The 21,952-nt window shown below is 30.9% G+C and overlaps 1 protein-coding gene across 2 annotated transcripts in view; it reads right to left on the reverse strand.

The window, feature by feature from the left end:
• Positions 1-21,952, reverse strand: part of LOC106647423 (uncharacterized) — a 132,803-nt gene extending 110,851 nt beyond the window's left edge. For both annotated transcript variants that reach the window (XM_089597645.1, XM_089597646.1), the window contains exon 1: positions 21,541-21,952. The gene's annotated coding sequence lies outside the window, so the exon portion shown is untranslated. The remainder of the gene's footprint in view (positions 1-21,540) is intronic.

Consider the following 21,952-nt stretch of genomic DNA (forward strand, 5'->3'; position numbering starts at 1 on the left):
CAAATAGATTTTTCAGACAACAAGTTTAATTGGTCGTAACTAGTTAACTTAAGTACTCACTCAATTGTCTATGTTTAGGTCAGAATGCGCAGTCATTTGTCAAATCAAACTACACACCTGGATGTGAGAAAATGAGAAACAACCAAATATTCTAGCCTCATACTAATACTTGGTTAAGAGGATTATAAACTCAAGTGATATAGTGAAACAAAAGTTCGAAATGTCCTCACTTTTTTCAACAAGGCCAATGAAATTTAGAGATGTGGCCATCACCGTTACGAAATTGCCGACAAAAGCATCCAAACACATTGACAGTATTGAAGTAATGGGTGCAACAGGACAAAACTGGCAACACTTACTAGAGCAGTAGCCACAGCTTTATGGCTTTTGTGTGCATAACTAGTCCATCCACGTATACATACAAAGTAGAGCAGCGCGTTGAGCTCAAGCGTGGCCCGAATGGATCGTTAAAAGCAATCGCTGGAGAGCTAGACGCGTTCATTGTGAACGAGGTGCACGAAAAACTTGGCCCCTGGGCTGGTTGAGAGAATTTCATACGGTTATAATGTATCATCTTTGTTTCCCTTCCTTTTGTGAGATGTGTTGTAGCCTCGGAAATAATATGAAGTAAAATAAACAAAAGAAGAGCTGGCGCTTGAGCAAACTAACGGTAAGGCAGGATTAACGGTGGTGATGATCCTCGTGCAGGATCTTTGTTGTTTATTGATATTTCACGCTCGCTCTGATCTCGCATCGATATTCTTTCCGACTGAACCAATGAATAGTCACAATGTATACGCACTTACTGAAGAAGTGAAATTTACGGCACTGCTGTTTCGTGAATGCGGTATACACTGCCAGAGTCACTGATTCGGAACGAAAAATGTAGTCTTTCGATTCAAGAAAACATTATTTTACCTGTTCACAATTCATAAAGACGTAATTTCTACTAATCAAACCTTATATCAGTGGTTTAGATTTGAAGAGTCAAGTTGTCACAATAATTAAACGTCGTGCCACGACCACAAGAGCTGGTGGTGCGTATACCCGAAAGGCGGTGTGACTTAATAAGCCGGCATTGTCTCTCCTCGGGCTAGCTTTGTTGGATACGTGACTTCCCCTTATCTTCTTTAATGGCGAGCCGCAAAGTGTCTCTAGTTCGTAATGAGTATAAACACTGTTGGTAACATGGAAGAGGTAGCTAAAAGGAATGCATTGTATGACATCATTGTAGATAAATTGTACTAGTTCCTTGGAAAATACTTTTACCACAAATATGCACAATTGCACTTTTTCTTTTTTATTTTAGGTTTATGTCCCAATAAACGATGACCCGGTAAGGATTGTGGAAAACAAACGATGTTACTGATAGTAATTTATGTTTTTAATAAATGTTTGCGTAACACAAATAAAAAACAAGTGATGGGCTATTAAAACATCCCTTTCTAATTCATCGACTATGGAAAGGTTGGGGATGTCAACAAATCTTATGACCGGCAGGTTAAACGAAGGATTTAATTGTACTTTTATAAAAATCATAAAACATAGAATCGTGTTACTGTAACATTCAAAACACCAATTTGACGCTCTTCGCATCTAATTTTCATTATCAACCAAACACGTGTCATCAGCTAAGCTCCATACGGAAGAAGAGAATAAGAAGCATCAAATCCAATTATCAATAAAATCTCAGAGCAGTTATTTTGTGTTTCTGTCTCGTGAGCCTTGCATGGCTTCTGTTAGCTCGGGAGATTCGTACAACTAATTACATCGGGAGACCAGTTTGCGGGTTGCTTCCCCTCCGTCCTATTCCTCTACACGTATCAGCTACATCATCAAGCCTGGCATGACATTTACGCTGCCCACGCAGCACTCCGTGATGGCTGATATTAACTTGTTACCATGCTCTTGTAACCAGATACACAATGCACAGTATGCGCGTAAAATAATCTTGACGTATAATTATTATATGCAGGCTAATTCCACTGCTACTAAATGCCAAAATGAATATGACGTTGAGTGTCAAATACACCTGAGCACAGCCTAATTGAAACCAGTAATTGGATAGTAAGGTAATTATGATATTAAGAAGAAAAAAATGGTATGATAATAAAAATTTCTAGCTTGTAATTTTGTAGATGAGAACATTTTAAAAAATCCAAATATTTTATACTCATAAGAAGCAACAAATAATCTAGTGTTGGGGATAAAAATGAAAGATCACGTATTACAGTTTTTACGATTGTTATTCACACAAAAAGTTGAAACCTCAACATATTTTTTTATTTCAAGTAATTAAAATGTTACAAGTACAATTAAAAGTTACTTTGCGATGTTGTCTTGTGACCCGGAGGTTTGACACAATCATTTATTTTGCACACGCGCAAACCGCCCAAAAACATAAGCTCCTTAGAAGGCTTTCAAACTACTGTAGTTAACACAGGTATACAAAATTAGTCATCAAAACTATAGCCATTGAAACATTCGACTACACTGTACTTCATCTTAGACAGGGAAATACAACTTTGCAAATTATTTAAAGCCATTACTTTCCCTCAAAACAAACTGTAACCCACATTTCCCACAACAACCACGTAATGACAATTAAAAAAGAACAAAGGTATACCTGCCTCGTCTGGCAACAATAATTTCAAAACAACGCCATAATCATCAAAGCCAACAAACGTACGTACAACAATCATCACAGAACTTCGGTACACATAGGTACACCCCATGCAAGTTTTGTTTGCACGGGGTCTACTGCGTCCGCACTCCTAGTTCATCCCCCTTTTCATCGACTCACATATACACGCGCGCTAACGCACGTACACACGCAATCAAAAAAGATAATGCTAGTACAAACTATTGTCGAGCATTGCTCTCCCGCACGTACGTACGTGCATGTGTGTGTGTGCCCAAGTACTTAGCGCTAATATAATGCAATATAAAGATTCCGCCGGGAGCAGACCGGCGGACTATCTCTCACACGCACAATGGTTTTATTGCTCGTAACGGGGAGCCATATTGGACGGTCCCTCCTGCATCGCCCATGATGTGTACATATTATACATCATATTATACGCGTATTGCTTGGCTCAGTCTTGCGGCATTGAATTTTTCATGACGTTATTACATGTATTTTTCTTCGCGCTGTTTAAGCGATAGTTTTGTACGCACGGTGGAAACGATTCGCCCCTAGGGGAGGGGTGATCGATCGCCGCGTGCTCAAACTGATTTTGAAGAATTGAACGGGAACGCATGAGAGCGTGAGTATAGATAAGATTTTTTGGAATTGTTTTTTTTTTGTTCACTTGTAGAAAAATTGATGAGTATACACGCAAGGAGGATTTAATAAATAAACAACTTGGTATAAAGAGCAGAGAGTTATATTTCTAATAAAGATAAATAAACCCGTAGATCATAGTCAGCTAAATGATAAATCATGTGTTCTCTTACTTTTTAAAGTAAAGGTTTCAAAGATTGGTAACACTATTAAAAGAGGAAAAAAAAATCAGTCAATTAGTATTTGTACACTGAATCCCCGTAACTCAACTTTTGATACTCCATTCTTCCCTAAAATTACGATATCATTAGAAATTTCAATGATAGATTATGTATTTATTGAGCGATGACGGTACTTTTTAACAATCACTGAGAATTATTACCAACCCAAATTTAACTATTTGTCATGGATTGAAATAACTTTTTTAATCAACTAGGTACCCCTACATTACAAGTATTTTTTAATTAACACTAAATTCAGTGAGACTAAGTTTAAATTGAGAGGAAAAATGGGCTTGTTTCTAAAGTCTTACACACCACCCATGTGACATTACAAATCTCACTTTCCTCCTTAAAATTTCAAATTGTATTAAGAAAATTCGACACCAATGTATTTTTAAAGTTAAAAAGGCACGTCAAAACTTTTATTCAGAAAATCAAGGTTTACAAAAATATCGAGAAAAATATTGTTTAAACAAACATAACCTCACAGTAGTGTACATGGACTCGCATTGTTTTTTTTGGATTTACTTTCCATCTCCAAATAAATGACATTACTCTATCAAAGAATAAATTACAAGGTTAGATGTTGGCAAAAACGTGTATTCTCAACTTCAGTATTGGAAATTTAAACGTCGAGATTACAATCTTTTTAAAAAGCTAAGTATTACTACTTTGCAAACATTGAGCTTAGAAAAAAGAAAATTATTTATTTTTACGCTGTACATCTTAGTGTAAAACGCACATCCAAAGAATATGATTTTAATCCTGTAGTTTACAACCACATTTAAAATTAATTGTGGTAATCTAGCAAAATCATGATATTCGTATCAGGTTTTATTTCATAACCTAGGTCTTTATAAATATAAATATTTATCGCAGACTTCATTTACACGACGATTTATGTTATTACAAAAAACTGTGATTTTTTCTTGTATTTCTTGTTGTTTGTCTACATCTTGGTTTTCAAACCCATTGAAAATTTTCAGAATTTTGATGTATTCTTCATCAAATATTTTTTCTGCACGCAATGCGTTTCCGAACAACCGATACATTTCTTCAGTGTATGAATCAATTGAATATTGATGCAAATTTTTTGCTAGATTCTCAATACTAGAACTTATTTGAGTTCTCAAGACATAGCAGTATGAGTTAACCTCATCTTTATAATGAGTAAGTGATTCTACTTCCAATTTGAAATTACTTTTTGCCTGTTAAATAATAAATCAAACTTAAAAAATTAATACAAAGATCACGTGAAGGCTGAAACAAGCAGCCAAATTGCAGCAGTAAATAACAAATTCTACTCTGGTTACCCTAAAGACTAGACCCAATTTAGTAAAACGAATGGGTACCTGTTCTAGATTTGAGGGTACCCAAAGCAGAATTTGGTATTTGATGGGACCGCTGCTACAGTGGCTGCTAAGCTATGTTTCATTTAAATCACAGACAAGATGAAAATGATCCACCATTCATTGATTGAAAAACCCACAGTAAAATATTCATTTTAATTGAAATTTCAATCTTACATGGTCTAGGAAAGACTCAGTCCTGATTGTATAGGCTGAAATCAAGCCAACACCCAAAAGAATCATCAATATTTTTGAATACATCGTCGTTATGGGAATCACTCCATAAATCAAACTAAAAATATTGCCTACAAAAATATGACCTCATATACATGTAATTCTACAGATACACTAGAAAGACTTAGACTTATCCTGATAGCTCCCTATGTTTCTAAAACACTGCAGCGTATGAGGATGAAAACTCTGATGGTAATTAGGAATGTATGGTGTAAAGCTCAATCCGGAGGGCGCCAGGGCCCGCCAGGACCTGCACTCCTGGTTTATGGATGTATTAGTATATCCATGAGTCTGTATATATGCGTGTCATGTGTGATTGTTCTTCGTATGATCTGTCATTTGTTGTCTTGTGAGTTTGTTAATATATCTATAGATGTGCAGAGTATGAAACCGCGTAAGAGTTAAGATGTATGTTATAGTTAAAAACACGTATGTACTTATTGAGTATGCATACTTGTTTTAGTTTTATTAAATGCACTTTTTACTTAAAACAATGGTATTTTTTATTTTTTAGGTAAATATATTGTTATAGTCCAGCAAAATCATAATATTCGTATTTGGTTTAATTCTATAACCTAGCTCTCGCATATGAATAGATATGTATAAATATTTGTCACGAACTTCATTCACACGATGGTTTATATGGTTGGCAAAAATTGTGATTTTTCTCTTTATTTCTATTTGCTTATCATCATTTTGATATTTAAAACCTTTGTAAATATACCGAATTATACTAAATTCTTGAATAAATCTTTGTTCTGAACTAATTGCTTCTTTCAACAAGTCGTACATGTCTTCAGTATGTAAATCAGTTGAATATTGATGCACATTTTTCGCTTGGTCTTCGATGTTGGAATATATTTGAGCTCTTACGGCATTGCAGTATATTAAAAATTCAATTTCATACTCAGACATCGATTCTACTAGCGACTTTAAGTCACTTTTTTCCTGTAAAAATGATAAATCTAAATCTAAAGCTAATAGTTAGATCACAGACAAGAAAAAAATGACCCATTATTCACCGATTGAATAACCTGCAGTGAATTAAATTTTTTTTTTAAACTTTAATCTTACCTGATCTGTCAAGGACTTGGATTTATTCTTGATTGTATAGGCAGAAATCAAGTCCACACTTAAAAAAAATACGAATATATTTGAATACATAGTTGTGATGTACATCGCCCAAGCAATCAAACTAAACTGCCGGGTACGCTAATACGTTTATGTATTTAATCTATTAACTCAGAGAATTGGAATTCAAAATTAACGATTTTTTTCGAAAATGTGTGGTTATCATATTCAACCTATCACACAATTTTTTTTTTTTTTACTGTTTGATAAAAATTTAATGAAAATTTGTTTTTTTGCCTACAGTACTAGTAAGTTTAATTTTCTTCTGTTGGGTTGTAATAGCTAATTATTACATAAGTTCAAGAGAAGCATTAGAAATAGTTCACTAATTAAAATAATGTCTAAACTGAATAAAAAACTTATCAATATTTTTTACACATTTGCGACAATTATTCGAAAATTGTGACAGTTTAACAGTTATTAATACCAGTTCAGAGACAATACAATTTTTTTCTAAATAGCTAATCCCACTCCAGAAATTCAAAAATAATTATGACTATTCGATGAACAAAGGTACAATTTATTTTATCACGTGTAACGTCTATTAAGATTTTACTAAATGCCTTACCAGCTATCTGCCGTGATTAAAAAGTAAAAGTTTGTAACGAATTAATAAAATTTTATCAATAATGCTTATCGTAAATTTTAAAAATTTCACTTTTTATACAATAAACTGATGCATGAGTGTTAAGGGCGCATTATTTCAAAAATTTGTCATAAAAGTTTATAATAAAAACTTACAACCTTAAAATACATTCCAAAAACGTTATTATTACTGTAGTTGATTAATTTTTCAAAATATGTTGAAATGTGATGTTTTCAAATAATGAAATATTTTTTTCTACTCAGGTAGCGCATAACTTAAAAATAATGCAGAGCTAGCGCTTTCATTACTATTAGTATCACAGAAATTTAATTCAGGCTCAACAAAAATTATCAAGTGTCTTATAAATTACTTTCAATCGATACACAAGACTCACTTTAACAATTTTTTCTAATACATAAAAACTGATATGAATAATTGAATTTTGCAATCCTTACTACAAATTGTAATATTCAAGAATTCCTGCGACACATTTTTACAATAATTTTTGAGTTTAACTCAACTTTTCAAAAAGAATTGTAACCATTTAACAACATTTAACTCCAGCACTCAATGTAAGCCAACTTAGTTTAAAAAAAAAGGCTTTTTGTAACTGTTTTTTTTTTTTTTTTTTTTTTTTTTTATCGACAAAATTGATGAGAATTGACATGAGAAAGATGTACTTAATAACCAAAAAACTGTAAATAAAGAAACGTAAGTTAAATTCTTAGATAAGTAAAATAAACTCGTAGATGACAGTCAACTAATAACTAAAAACATGAAAACATGTATTCTCTTACTTTTTAAATAAAGATTAATGAACTTGATAACACTCAAAGAGAGGAAAAAAAAAAAAAAAAAGATACTGAGCAAATCAGGAATTTGCATTTGCACTTTAAATGCCCGTAACTTACCGTTTCATGCTCCATTCTACTCTAAAATGACGACATTATTAGAAATTTTGATAATAGAATATGTATTTATTAAGCGATGACGGTGCTTTTTCCAAGAATCTCTAAAATTATTACCAACTCGAGTTTAACTGTTTGTGTTTAGTTAAAATAACTCTTTGTACTGTCTGGGTGCCCTTACATTTAAAGTGTTCTTAAATTAATACTAAATTCAATGAGACTAAGTGTAAATTCAGAGGGAAAATGGGCTTGTTACTTAAGTCTCACACACCACCCATGTGACATCACAAATCTCACTTTTCTCCTCGAAATTTCAATTTATTTGAAGAATATTCGACACTGATGCACTTTTAAAGTTTAAAAAGCATGTCAAAACATTCATTGACACTTATTTATGTAGATACACAACAAATAAGTATGTATTAGACTCTAATTACTTAATTTTGTTAAAATTCGTGAGCTACTAGAATACAAGGCTCTGATTTCAATGAAACTTCGTTGAAAAAAAGGTTGTACAGTATGCGAACATACAGTAGAGTATTTAAACTTGTTTTAGTATTTTTCAAGATAATTTTTATTTTCAACAAAATAAAAGTTTAGCAGTTCCGTATCAAAGAATACATTAAAAGATTGATACATACATATAAAAAAGGTATATTTTTCTCATTAATACCAATATTTTTAGCAGTATAAATTGATCAGCGTCCTTGGAAATTCATGCAATAAGACAATAATATTATTAAAGCTGAGCATTACTATGAAAACATTAGGCTTTGGTTAAAAACAAAAAAAAAAATTATTTTTTTTTATTCTGTACATCATATAAAAGGTAACGCCAAAGAATATGATTTTAAAGTGGCTTAGACGATTTTTATTGGGATGATGATAATCTCTGAAATTTTGAAGTAATGTAAATAAAGTGTACCTAATTAATTTGCTGTAAAAAAATACTAGGGTTAACCAATTTAGTTTTCGGAAACTAAAAACTCACCAATTTAACACGCAGTCTTATAGGATTTATTACTAAAACGACTGTAATTCCGAAAGTAAATGACAAACCTTCACAAAAATAAAAATTGTATTTGTATCTTTTTTTATAAGTAACCTTTAGGAATTGTGAAAATTATATGAAGATCACTTATATTTTCAGAAAATTAGAAGATAAGTGATTCATAGTATCCTGCGCATAAGTAGATTAAAGTAATGAGTTTTTTTTTTTTTTTTATCGATATTTTATATTCTTGAGGCCAATGAAACTCTGGAATTTGAATATGCGCTTTTATTATTCAACTATCATAAAAATGAACAAAGAATATTTTTCATAATCCATAGAACCTCAAAGGGTCCCTCGCTTGGTACAGCACACAACGTCCAAGCCACCTTATTCCTGCAGTTCATAATTACATTTACATTCAATTCTGGTAGTCTAGCAAAATCATAATATTTGTATTGGGTTTTAATGTATATTTCTCACTCATACGTTTATATATGTATAAATATTTGTCACGAACTTCATTTACACGACGATTTATGTTGTTGCGGAAATATGTGATTTTTTTCTGTATTTCTTGCTGTTTATCTACGGCTTGGTTTTCAAAACCTTTAAAAATTTCCAGGGTTTTACTGTACTCCTTATTAAATTCTATTTCTGCATTGAATGCTATTTCGAACAACTGGTGCATTTCTTGAGTATATGAATCAATTGAATATTGATGCACATTTTTCGCTTGGTCTTCGATGTTGGAATATATTTGAGCTCTTACGGTATTGCAGTATAATATAAAATCATTTTGATATTGAGACATCGATTCTACTTGCGACTTTAAGTTACTTTTTTCCTGTAAAAATGATAAATCTAAATCGAAAGCTAATAGTTAAATCATACACAAGAAAAAAATGAGCCACCACTTACTGACTGATTACCTGCAGTAAAGTATATTTCTTAAAAAAAACTTTAATCTTACCTGATCTGTCAAGGGCTTGGATTTATTCTCGTTTGTAAGAGCTGAAATCAGGATAATACTCGAAAGAAGAGCTAACACTCTTAAATACATAGTTGTTATGTACGTCACCCAATAAATTAAACTAAACTGCAGCGTATGCTAATACGTTTTGTATGCACTAAAAGAACTTTATTGACTGAAAGAATTAAAATTTGAGATACACGATTTATATAGAAAAAATGAGGGGTATCGGGTTTAACTTATCACAGCACACATTTTTTTTCTCTTTTTGTTTGGATAAATACATTTTTCGTTGCCTAAAGAAGTATAAAGATACATTTTTTCCCAATAGAACGAAGTCCCTAACAATTTAATTGAATAGCTTAGCCAAATAAAACAAATTCGTCATATATAGTTACATACGTATTATTTTTTTTTGTGAGTTACAACAAGGTATAATATTTGTTGATGTAATAGGATTCGTTTATTTGTACTTCTTTCAAATTACTGTACTTGTCAGAATAAGAAGTAGCCTTACCCTGATAGCACAGGTTACATTTACACACAGCTCGTTTTTTCAAATGAGTGTAGTGTTTGTTTTTTAAATTTATATTTTAAAATTGTCTACTGACCAAACTTAAAAAAAGTAAGAGAGAAGTAATAGATAAGGAAAAGGAAAAATTTCACAATTGCAAACGTAACAAAATGACATTGAATAAAATTTTTGGTAATGCGTACAGATTTTTTCCGACCTCGGGCGTTTTTGAGGGTCGAGTGTGCTCTCGGTAGGAAAAATGGTATACGCGACATAAGCTTCATCCCTTCGGGGCAGCCTTACGAACCCTTGGGCCGCAAAATAGCCCCAGAGGCGATGGCGCTTATCCAACGAAAACTACCATTTTTAATAAAAATCCCTTAATAATTATTTGTTAATAAATGATTTACTTTTAATTTTAGTAGCTATTTTTAACTTAACCACTTTACGAGCACAAATGCATTTACAGTACGTTGGTCGTAATGATAGGGAAAAACCCACAATAGAACGTGCTGCAGATAACACTTTTTTTAGTATATGACGTTTTTTTGTAAACAATTTTTTTTAAACTGACGATAATTAAAGAAAAGATTTCAACAGAATACGAGAAATTAAGAATGACTTAATCACTATACAGATGTACGAGATGTAAAAGAAGTTATTTATAAATTAAAATATTTTTCACACGGTATGCGACATTTTTTTTACATATTACGTAAAATATAGTGACAACTCTAGCTTTACAATCGTTTTTTGTAATAATTACTGAAAAATTATGACAATTTAATAGGTATTAAGAGCAGTCCAGTGATGATTAAATCTTTTTACTTTCTCTATAAGATAAGTCTCATTTTATTATTTTACAAGATTATGTATGAAATAACTAGCTATTTTATAGAAAAAAAGTTAAGAAAAATCGTTTGTAACTTTAAAGAATAAATATCGCTAATTACGAGCTTGATTTATTCTTTGAACTGACTAAAATGTACATCCATTTTTCGTTTCTTGCTATTGCTTATCATTTTGTTTTGGAACAATTTACTTTCTTAGAATAAATTGATGCCTGAGTACAAGGGCACACTATTTCTTATTAAAATTCTCATAAAAAACTCATCTTAAAAATTTATTGTAAATACGCATTACATTAAAATGGAATGGAAAAATGTATATTATTACTGCAGATAACACTTTTTTCTAAACTATTTAAAGGCATTATTAAAAAAAAGAAGTTGAGATATTTTTTTACTTTAGTAGCGAAATACTTAAAAATAATGCAGAGCTAGCGCTTTCACTCTCATTAGTATCATAAGAATTTAATTTACGCTCAATAGAAAGTATCAAGTGTCTTATGATTTTTTCTTGATCAACACACACTAAATCCACTTTAACATTTTTTTTAACATATAAAAACTGATGTGGTGATCTAGTGACTTGGTGATCTCAAGTATAAATTTTGATGTTAATGATATAAAAATTCGCGACGATTATAACTATATTTCACCTTTTTCCATAGCACATAACTCTGTTATTCAGCATAAGCCAAATCAAGATGTAAAAAGGAAGCTTTACCTAAATCTCATTGATTTTTTAAAATAAAAAGTCAAGTAAATAGCAAATACGCATAAGGTAACCTAAGAAACCTTGGTAAGTTTAATAAGAATAGTTTTATCAATTACAAAATTTACCTTTACCAGATATACATATACATACATTCATACATACATATATATATTCTCTGGATTATTGGTTAGCTTAATATAGAATATAAATTATAGTATAAATTTAGTATAGCAGTTTTAATCTTGAGCAAGAAAAATCCTGATGATTAATACTCGTACTAATAAAAGAATCTCGTACGTATCTACGATTAATTTACACTTAGATTTAATGATGAGATACAACGAGTATGCAAAAAAGTAATCCATCTTATTAAGGTATTTTAAGCAGATTGTTGAAAAATATTGGATCAATTGTTTATTTTTGCACATAAACAAAAATTGACGAATATACAACCCTGGTAAAGTTGTTCATGGCATTATCAAAGCAATAGAATTTATCACCTTGGTGATGTCATACAATATTCACTCCCAAATAAAAAAAAGTAAAGAGAATAAAAAAAAAAAAAAAAAAAACAAGTTTTAAATTTTAATTTGATACCTGACAAATCAAATTTAATTTTTTTTTGGAAAAACCTTATTATTTCAGACAACGAATTAGATGTATCAGTTTCTATTGCTATTATAGTAACTCTCACTAGTTTACAATTGAAAGTAATCACAAACTTAAAAATAATCCAATATTCTCATGCTGAAAATTAATACACCTTTGAAATCCACCGTCTCATCAAATAAACTATTTAAATTTCCCTTCACTACTTAAATCGCATTAAAATAATGTTAGTAGTCCTGTACTTTGTGAAATTCTATCGCAAAATAAATTCCCCACTTGAACCAAGTAACCGCATTGCTCCTCCCAATATAAAAATAATACAAGTCACAATAGCCGGGTGTCATTAATAAATTCTAAATTTCCCCCCGAACGGGAAGAGAATATATAACAATCGGAACATCCAGGGCTCGCGCCCGAAATATTTCACGCCACTCGTCCTTTTGCTCTCTTAAGAGCCCACCCACGCTCTCACCCGAAGATGATGCACGAAAAAAAAGTAACCCCAATAAGGGTGCTGGCTGCCGTGAGTGATCCCAGACAAATTCGGCGGTAATTTTTCACTCAAAACCACAATAATATCGAGCGTATACGTCGCTCCCGACACATTGTGTTCCACTTTCCAGAAAACGAGGAAGCCCAGAAAGGAACTCTCGAGTGTCCATACGCCCGTGAAACGGTTCCCCAAAGGACACCCCCCCCCCCACACTCCAGCCGATCAATTGACCGCATGCACGCGCTCTTCGATTCTTCCACCGTATAATGCGATGGAGAAGAGAGAACACGCACGTGCGTGCGGGAGGGAAATGCCATCCATTGTTGAAATTTGTCAAGAGGGTCCCGGTCGTTCACGCGTAGCTTTCGAGCATTGACTGCGCGTACACTAATTCTACCCCCGTTTGTTCATTCATATTTTTGTTTGACTCCGTCACTTCCTCTTCTTTGTTTCCTGAAAAAAAAAAAAAACACTCGCACCACTTCTTTGCGTTTTCATTGCCAATGGAGACTTCTTGCCTTGTCCATGATTTGACTGTGTTGAATTTTTCGAGAGTGCCCACATTTTTTTTGGTCCTTTTGTATTAGTTTCGAGGTTAACGAGGCTTTTGCGATTTTTCATGTCTCACTTTCATGCGGCTAATGAGCTAAATAGAGGATGGACTTCAAGTTGAACAGTTTGCTCGTGAGTACTGCTTTTTAGGCACGGTTTATTATTTCATGAATTGAAATTGTTAATTGTTTTCAAAAATTTTTTTTTTTACGATGAACCTGTTAGAAGTATTAAGGTGGTTCTTTCATGACTCCCGAGTCAAAGGTGTGACTATTAAGTTGATATTTATTAATACCGCTTAAATTTTAAACGATTATATGTAAATACTATTTATTAAGACAAATTAAGTACTGATTCAGAATTTTGGATCGTAATATCCGATATTCAAGGTGGGCCCCGTGGCTAAGGTTTTAGTTTCAGTAATTGCCGCTTGATGCTTTTTTACATAATATAATGGCGTTAAATTTTCGTGCTTTTCTTTTGAACGCGTAAAATGGTTAAGGTTTTAGTTTCAACTTTAGCCACTTCATTCACATTTATACGGGCTCTTCGGCGCTAGTAGTCGCAGCTCACCTCAAAAAAATGTAAAATTTGCGCTTAACCTCAAAACACCAGCAGTTGATGCTTGCCTATGCTTTCAACACATGATACGAAAATGCATGTCTATGTTTATTTTAATATCTTTTGATTAAATCCGTGAATATAATATACTTTGAGATGGCAGTATGTTTAGTATCGGGCAAGCTTTATTGTGTCAGTTTTTTACTTGATTATGTTCAGTAAGTAAATAATTAGGCTACAACTTTCAGTACAAAAATGCTTAGTTGCCATATGAGCACATGTCTAGAATTTATTTTCCATTTATCATTTTTTTGCGTTTGTAATCGCCAGCCTACGTATTTTATCAATTTTTACTTTTTGTTTATAAAAATCTTTATTCAATACTGTTCATACAGTTATTTATTAAAATTAAGAGTTATTGTTATTTGTTCCACTATTGGCATATCTTGTCCCACTTAAAGAACAACTCATAAAAATCGTGTCCCACTTCGGGTCCATTGACTTCCTCTAACTAAACACTATTTTTAATAATTTAAAAAGAGTTATCAAATAAATTGTTTATTTTATTTAAAAAATAACCTTCGGCCAACGTTATCACACAATAATTATTTCAAAAACACACACTTTTCAGTTTTAATAAGGATCTTGGTCGTTCGGTTTCTGTAAGTGTCCCAGTAATGGCTGTTTTACCTTATGACTCACTCTCCAGTGCAGCGGCACAACTCACTTAGCATCAATATCGCTCGCAAGTGAAATGTCAACGTTAATTAGAGATCGAAAATTAGAAATTGATGTGTACCTCGTTCCCTGGTCAGAACAATAAAACAACTTGAAACTTTATAATGACTAAATAAGCTCAATGAAATGCTACAACAACAACATATATTGTATGCCTTATTATAGGTAAAATTTTAAAAAATAAATAGATAAATAAAAAATTTTACTAAATTTTTTACTAAATTTTTAATTACTTATAACAAAATTGGTAGAAAAACAAAATGGCAAGCTTTTTCTAAGATTTATGTTTAGATGTACCATGAGTTATCAAGTAGACTTAGATACGAGTGATATTTTTTATTGGAGCAAATTACATAGCTTCTGAATTTATTTAAATCCAAAATGTAAATAAACGTTGTTGGTTTAAATAAATATTATGAGCATATTTTCTTTATATAATAATGTTTCTTTAATTTTTTTTTCTTTGGCAATATGCGACAATGATAAAATTAATATCAATTAACACTTTTACAATAAATAAAAAAAATTAATCTAACGCTATAATATACATAAAACAGGCAAAAATAATCAAATATACTCAGTATGAAAGATTGCATCTAGCATTATAATAAATGTGAGAGAGAAAAAAATTGTTTAAAAAAAAGACTTAAATCAACAACAAAACTGTATTTGTTTCTACAAAATTTAAATCAACACGTATTCAAATTTGTTCAAAAATTAAACTTTTGCATACAAAACGTGACTACTATACAATGTTTGCTTCTTTATGAAGGAAAATTTGTAATGGACAAAAAATTAAATATTGAGATAGCACGATATAAATATGTTTTTAATATGTAAGTTTTAGAATCAAAGTAGAGTACTCTAGCATAACTGATTAGTGTAACAAAATTTGTTTCACAAGTATAAACGTTACATTTACATGAAAAAAAAATTGGTTGGTCCAACCAAAATTCGGTTGTGTAATGCAACACCAAATTTATTGGTTGACCTAATAAGGAAATGGTTGCTGTAACTATTTTATATTATCTGTAACTTATATCCAACTACCTTTAAAATTTCAGTTAACCAAATTTTTCTCCACCGTAAGTGGTTGCATTTTTGATTAAGCATAAATATAAAGTATCCTTTAAAGATGATAGAATTAACAAAAATACTGCCGTTACGCAGTAAAAAATGAAATTATATCATTAACTGGATAACAATTACATTAATATCATTAACTTTTGAATTCAAATGACTTCCATTATATTTATGTTAGAACAGGAAGAAAAAAATATATTTTGAATTTCCCGCTTAAGTGTACTGTAGATTGACCAGTGCTTCAGTACCCCTCGCAGGGAATACTATTATGTAGAGAGGAAAAGAGAGATAGTATCTGTGTCCTAACCTATTTTATTCAACATAGCATGCACGTGTCTAATACCTGCGTGGAAAAAGTAAACATTATAAAAGTAAATTGTCATCACGAGTACTCTATGCTATCTGGTTAATAGTTTAAAGGTCAGGGCTGTAAGATTTACAAAATTAATATAAAATTAAAAGTGCACCAATCAAATGTGTAAGTGTAAGTTTTATTAAAATTGTGTGAATTCAAAGCGTATTTTTACCAAGTTCAAAAGAATTGAGAAATGTGTTTAATTTTCAGTACCATTTGATGACAGAGTCGAAGAATTCAGTGCATGAGAACATATTGCACTATTACTTCATTAAACTAAATTAAAACTTTAGTTGTCTTGCATATGATAAAGTAAGTTTTAAATTGTAAAAAAAATTTCAAGTTTAGTACCCCTTGGTAGGAGTTTGAGATCTAAAGGTGAAGGGATTGGTTAAAGTTTAATTCTTAATTGTTATACCACCAAAAGTAAAAATTATGCAATACCATTGTTGGTAAGGATGTTTTATAATATATATCATAGAGAATATTTTCATTCTATAAATACATTATACTTAACACAGAGAAAAGTTATGGCGTTCCTTTTAATTTAGTCTATTATGAGTCATTAATTAAAAATCATATCATTTTCTTAAAAAAATAATTGTAGTAACACCAATTTTTTACTTTTGAACAAAAAGTATTAATTATATGTATGTTGTTTCATAATAATGAATAGATTATATAGAATGTAAATGTTATACAAAAAAATATAACGTATTTAAAACGATTATTTACGAATTTTCTTTCCAATTACTCAAAAAGTATTACACAACTTGTCAAGATGTATGGTGTATCTAATTCAAACCTTTGAACTATTAATTCCAATAAATATGAGTCCATTGAATGTTTTTGATATGGAATAAGCTGTCACAGTGTGTCAAATGATAGAAATACAGCAATTTTTATAATATACCAAAAACATTAAATGATTTTTTTGAAATTAATACTTATAAGACATGTGTATTTGTTTGTATTGTATCAAGAACAAATGTATTTCCATTACAAAAATAATTTTACAAATCAAATTCTTACAAGAGTTTTTGTTTCTTTAAGTTTTTGCAAATTAAGTAGCAAAATTAAAAAAAAATCATAGAAAAAACGATTACTTGTATTACTTATGTATGATATTAAAAACAAACAAAAAAGAAACATGGCATACTTTAGCTATACGATTTGTGTATTAGAAATAAAATTATTGTTGCATTTATTAACATAGTTAATATAGAATTGTTCATGAATGAATCTTAACGAAGTTAGTGAAAAGTTAATATCATGACTGTTCTTGATTTTAAGTGTAATGTGTGTGTATGATGAAAATATTTGGTATAATCGATTGTAAAATATCTTTACCGATAATCTTACACATAACTTTTACTTTTATTCAAATTTAATTTTTGATGAGATATTCTATTTTATTTCCTAAAAATAGTAATAAAAATTTTGTTTTAATCACTACTGAACAAGTATTGTTTTAGAAAAAAATATTTATGATTTAATATTAAAATTTTGAACCAATTAAAAAAGTACAAATAAGTAATTTTGATCAAAAAGTAAAAAAGCAGAGCTAGAGAGAATGTTTTGAGAATTTACATGGCTACGATTACATGTACTTAGTGTCAATTACAAGGGGTTAGAGATTTGGATGTTTCTTTCGCTGCCACGTATTTCTGTCGCAGTAACCTGACTTTTTTTTTTTTTTGCTGCATGTTAACTAGTAGGTACAAAATGTAGATGTTACGCGAAGACGTAAGTGCGATTACTAGTGCGGCTTACCAATTATGAAAACTCTTCTTTTTCCGTCTGATTTAATATTTTAGCTGCAAGGATCATTTCTGAAAAACATGCACGTTTCGGGTACTCCAAAAATACTCCAAAAGATACTTGCAAAATAGTTACTTTTTTTTGTCTCAAGAGTCCTACGTGTCAGGAGAAAAGGTCTTGATTTATAATAATTAAGGTGGCATCGACGTGTGGTGCCATAACTAGCGAGGGACCCCTTAAGGAGGTTTGGGAGTATCATTGAATTGAATTGAATTGAATTTATTGTTCTAAAGAGCTAAGGGCTACAGCCCTTGATAGCTCTGCTTATATCATTCAGAGAGGCGAGGAACGGGGAGTCCCCCTTTCACCGCGCACCTCCTCTTGCACTCTACAAACTTGAAACTGTACGACTGTAACTGCTTATATTTTTGAAAAATACCTGGCAAGGCTTGATTTTTTTTGTCGAGCATCTTTCTGTTTTACTAACGTATCTATAAAAATTTTTTTTTATTTTTATTTTAACACACTTTTAATATAGCATAATTTCAAGTAAAAAGAAAACTGGTTCTCTCATAAAAGACCGTGTTAAACTGTCAATATTTTATAATTTTTTTCTCAAAAATTTCCACTGGTGAAAAATTTGGAAAAATTCATGTGCACTCCTTACATACTCAAATATAACATACATTTTTTTGGCACGTTTCTTCATTTTGAACTTTTCTCCCAAACCTCCTTAAAGGTATATAAATATTTTTTGAAAGTTAAAGTTACTTTTTTTTTAATTATACATCATTTGTTTAATATACGTATTGCAACTACTTTGAAAACAATAAAATATTGTCGAAAGGAAAATTAGACTTCCTTATTATCATCTGCGTATTTGCAGAGGACAACCGATCACTTTTTTTTAAATTTTTGTATTAATAGATTACTAGCAAAAAAAACTCGTATTTTATTATATTAATTTGATTGTTTGTTTAAGGTTCATCGCGTACATTCAGAATTATAGTTAAATTTGTGATGATTTACATAAGGCTAGGAGTCAAAATAGTAATTTTTTAAAATCAATTTTTTCGAAAGTTACAACATTGACCTCAGTATTTCTTAATTACAAATAAATTTGACATGTGTTACCAACATTATTTTTCAGTTTCAATCATTTTGAACATTGGAAATTAAATAACATAATTAAAAAAAATTAATTATTTCAAACAAAGGCCTTTTCCAATATGAGAGACTCCTTAACTTAATTAAATAACACTTGTTTTCGTGGAAACTAAGTACCAACTGTTAAAAACTCATTTACGCCTAATATATATATATATATATATATATTTTTTTGAATGTTAGCCAAAGTATTCAATTGATATTATTGAAAAAATTAATACGTCACTGGACTACTGCCTTTATTAAATCCCAATATAATAGTGGTATGCAAAGTCCAAACGGTAGGGGACACTATCCCTTCACTTCAACCTATACTACTGAGGAATACTAAACTTAAATACAAAATTTTTTATAGTGTTGTCAGAAAAAAGGTTAAAAGTTTCAAGTAAATTTTTTGACTGTACTAGCCATTATTATTATTATTTTTTTATTTTTTTTTATTACATGAATACTTTTATGTATATTTTTATTTTATTTTACGTACTCACCTATAGTACAAATAATTAAATGAATTAATGAGCTGCATCTACTAAAACAATGAAAATCTTTATTCTGCAACACTATTGAGTTAAAAAATAAAATAGTAATAGACTAATATATGATTTGTTCATTTTTGTTAACAGAAATCGTATTACCATGAAAAAGAACAAATGCAACTTTCAACCTCGCCCCTCCTTTGCAATAAGGTAGTGTACAGAATTTCATGAAGAATTTAAATAAAACGGAGATAACGTAGCAGATAATCCGCATGACTTTTTTGGTACAAGAACATCTGTTATAAGCACACGCTTACTGGATTAATAGTCCTCAAACTTAATTCCAAGTTAAAAAATTTACAAATGAGATTTTAAAAATTCGTAAACACCACTGTGTTGTGTATTTTTACATTATGTAGACTGAATGATAAACATCTAATGTCATCCATAAGAAATTCGCTAAAAAATTCACTACAGCATGAAGGACGTTGAAAGACAAAAGCCAACCATACAAAAAAGTATTGTAAAAATAATTTTTAATCCATCTACACCAGCATCCTCCCAGCTGCAGAGTATATATAAATATTTTCTTTATGAGAATATGGTGTTTACAACTATCAAAAATATTAGTGACTCTGAATGGATAAGAGTAACCAGTAAATTTGGATAAACTACTTTCTCCAACCATCGAACTCAAAACTCATGTTTTCTTACACCAGGGCTAATGTACTTACTCTAAAGTTTTACACAAGATGTAACCTTGACAGGCACAAACTTATAAACGGTGTTCAGCTCTTATTCCAATGTAATGGCTGTAGCAACAAGTTTGCTTGGAAAATGGATCTAAACATGTGTACTTGCATCCATACCAGCAAATACATCAGTGAAACTTGTGTCAAGTACTTTATCCTTAAATGTCTTGATAACCATATCCGTACGCTTAGAGTTAAAAGTCCTTATGGATACAAAAACTCATTTAAAAATATGTTAACCATAACAGTTATTGCTGGTAAGCATATGCTTTCTTACACTAACAATATTAGTTAAATGTGCCTCTTACTGTTTGTACTTTAGTTTAGTGCAACGACTACAATTTGTAGGAATATTGAAAAATAAAACTATTGGCAATTACCATATTTACTATCTCAAAGTTTAAAAAAGATACCATTATGTCTCTCAAAACTCAGGCTTTAAAGAATATCTATTTATGCATCAATGTGTAACTAAATTAACTATGGCTCCTATAACTATGACCCTGTCATTTTGTACATGTACTTTTTTTTTCATTTTTATTCATCGTTTTGGGTTGAATACTCTTCATAGCGTTAATTAGTGTAAAATGGCTGTGAAAAATCAAACTTTGTAAAACGATTTCAATGTATGCTAATCCATAAAAAAATAAGATATAAGTTTGTCAAAAATTTGACTTCACATTTATTTCATCGACCGAATTTCCTAGTACTACTCACTCCTCAAGATATATCTTTAGAATTCAATTATGATCTTGTAACAAATGTGTCCTTCGATACGATAAAAGAATATTTCTAAGAAAGATGTGAATGTGTGCTTTGAGTTATAAATTTTCCATAGTACTTATGAAGTGATGCCTCAAAGCAAGACTTTCAATTCGAATTTTTTCAACTTTGTAAAAACTTTTACAATGGGACAGTTTGGGTTCAAAAGACAAACTGCTCACACTATATTGTATAGTCATTAATTTTCAAAACGTGCATTTTTTAAGCAAAGGGGGAAATTGAGGTAATACACTTGTTCGTGGCTATAGCTTGGAGGAGCTCTGAGCTCTCACCTTAAACAAGTCCAATGAATATTAATCGTTCAAACTTAGAATGCATATTAAGAACAATGCATTTCTCTCGCATAAAGGCAAATTTTCATAAGATTCAAAAGGACCTTGCTGTTACATGACAACGAATAAAATCTCAAGCAATGATACATTTAAGTATTCAATATTAGAAAAACAGTGAAAAAACTCACTTTCTCGTGCAATCCTTCAAAGCACTTCACAGCCAGCAATGCTGTTCAGCTTGAATTTCAATTATCCATCAACGTACAAAAATCATCATCACATTTGGTATACACAATAAATTTACTCTGTATTATTAATAAGATGTTCTCACGACACAAAGATAGTAATAATTAATTACTTATTTGCTTCTTGACTTGAACAGCATGTGCTATTATACTCGGAACTCGGAGCTTACTTGTAAGTGAGGGAACAAAGAATGAAAGAACAAATCTCTCGAGAGTGCCGAGTTCAAAACAACAGAACAGTGGCACTCAGGCACTGTTCAGTAAAATCGCCCTATTATGTAGTTCGGGGACTTACCGTTTTTAAACGTAAGCACGTAAACAAAGTGTATAAGGTATTAGAGTAAAATACTTGATA

The sequence above is a fragment of the Copidosoma floridanum genome, unplaced genomic scaffold (genome assembly GCF_036245765.1).
Source record: "Copidosoma floridanum isolate Cflo_tuat_1 unplaced genomic scaffold, Cflo_Japanese_pri ptg000035l, whole genome shotgun sequence".
NCBI classification, from domain to species: Eukaryota; Metazoa; Arthropoda; class Insecta; order Hymenoptera; family Encyrtidae; genus Copidosoma; species Copidosoma floridanum.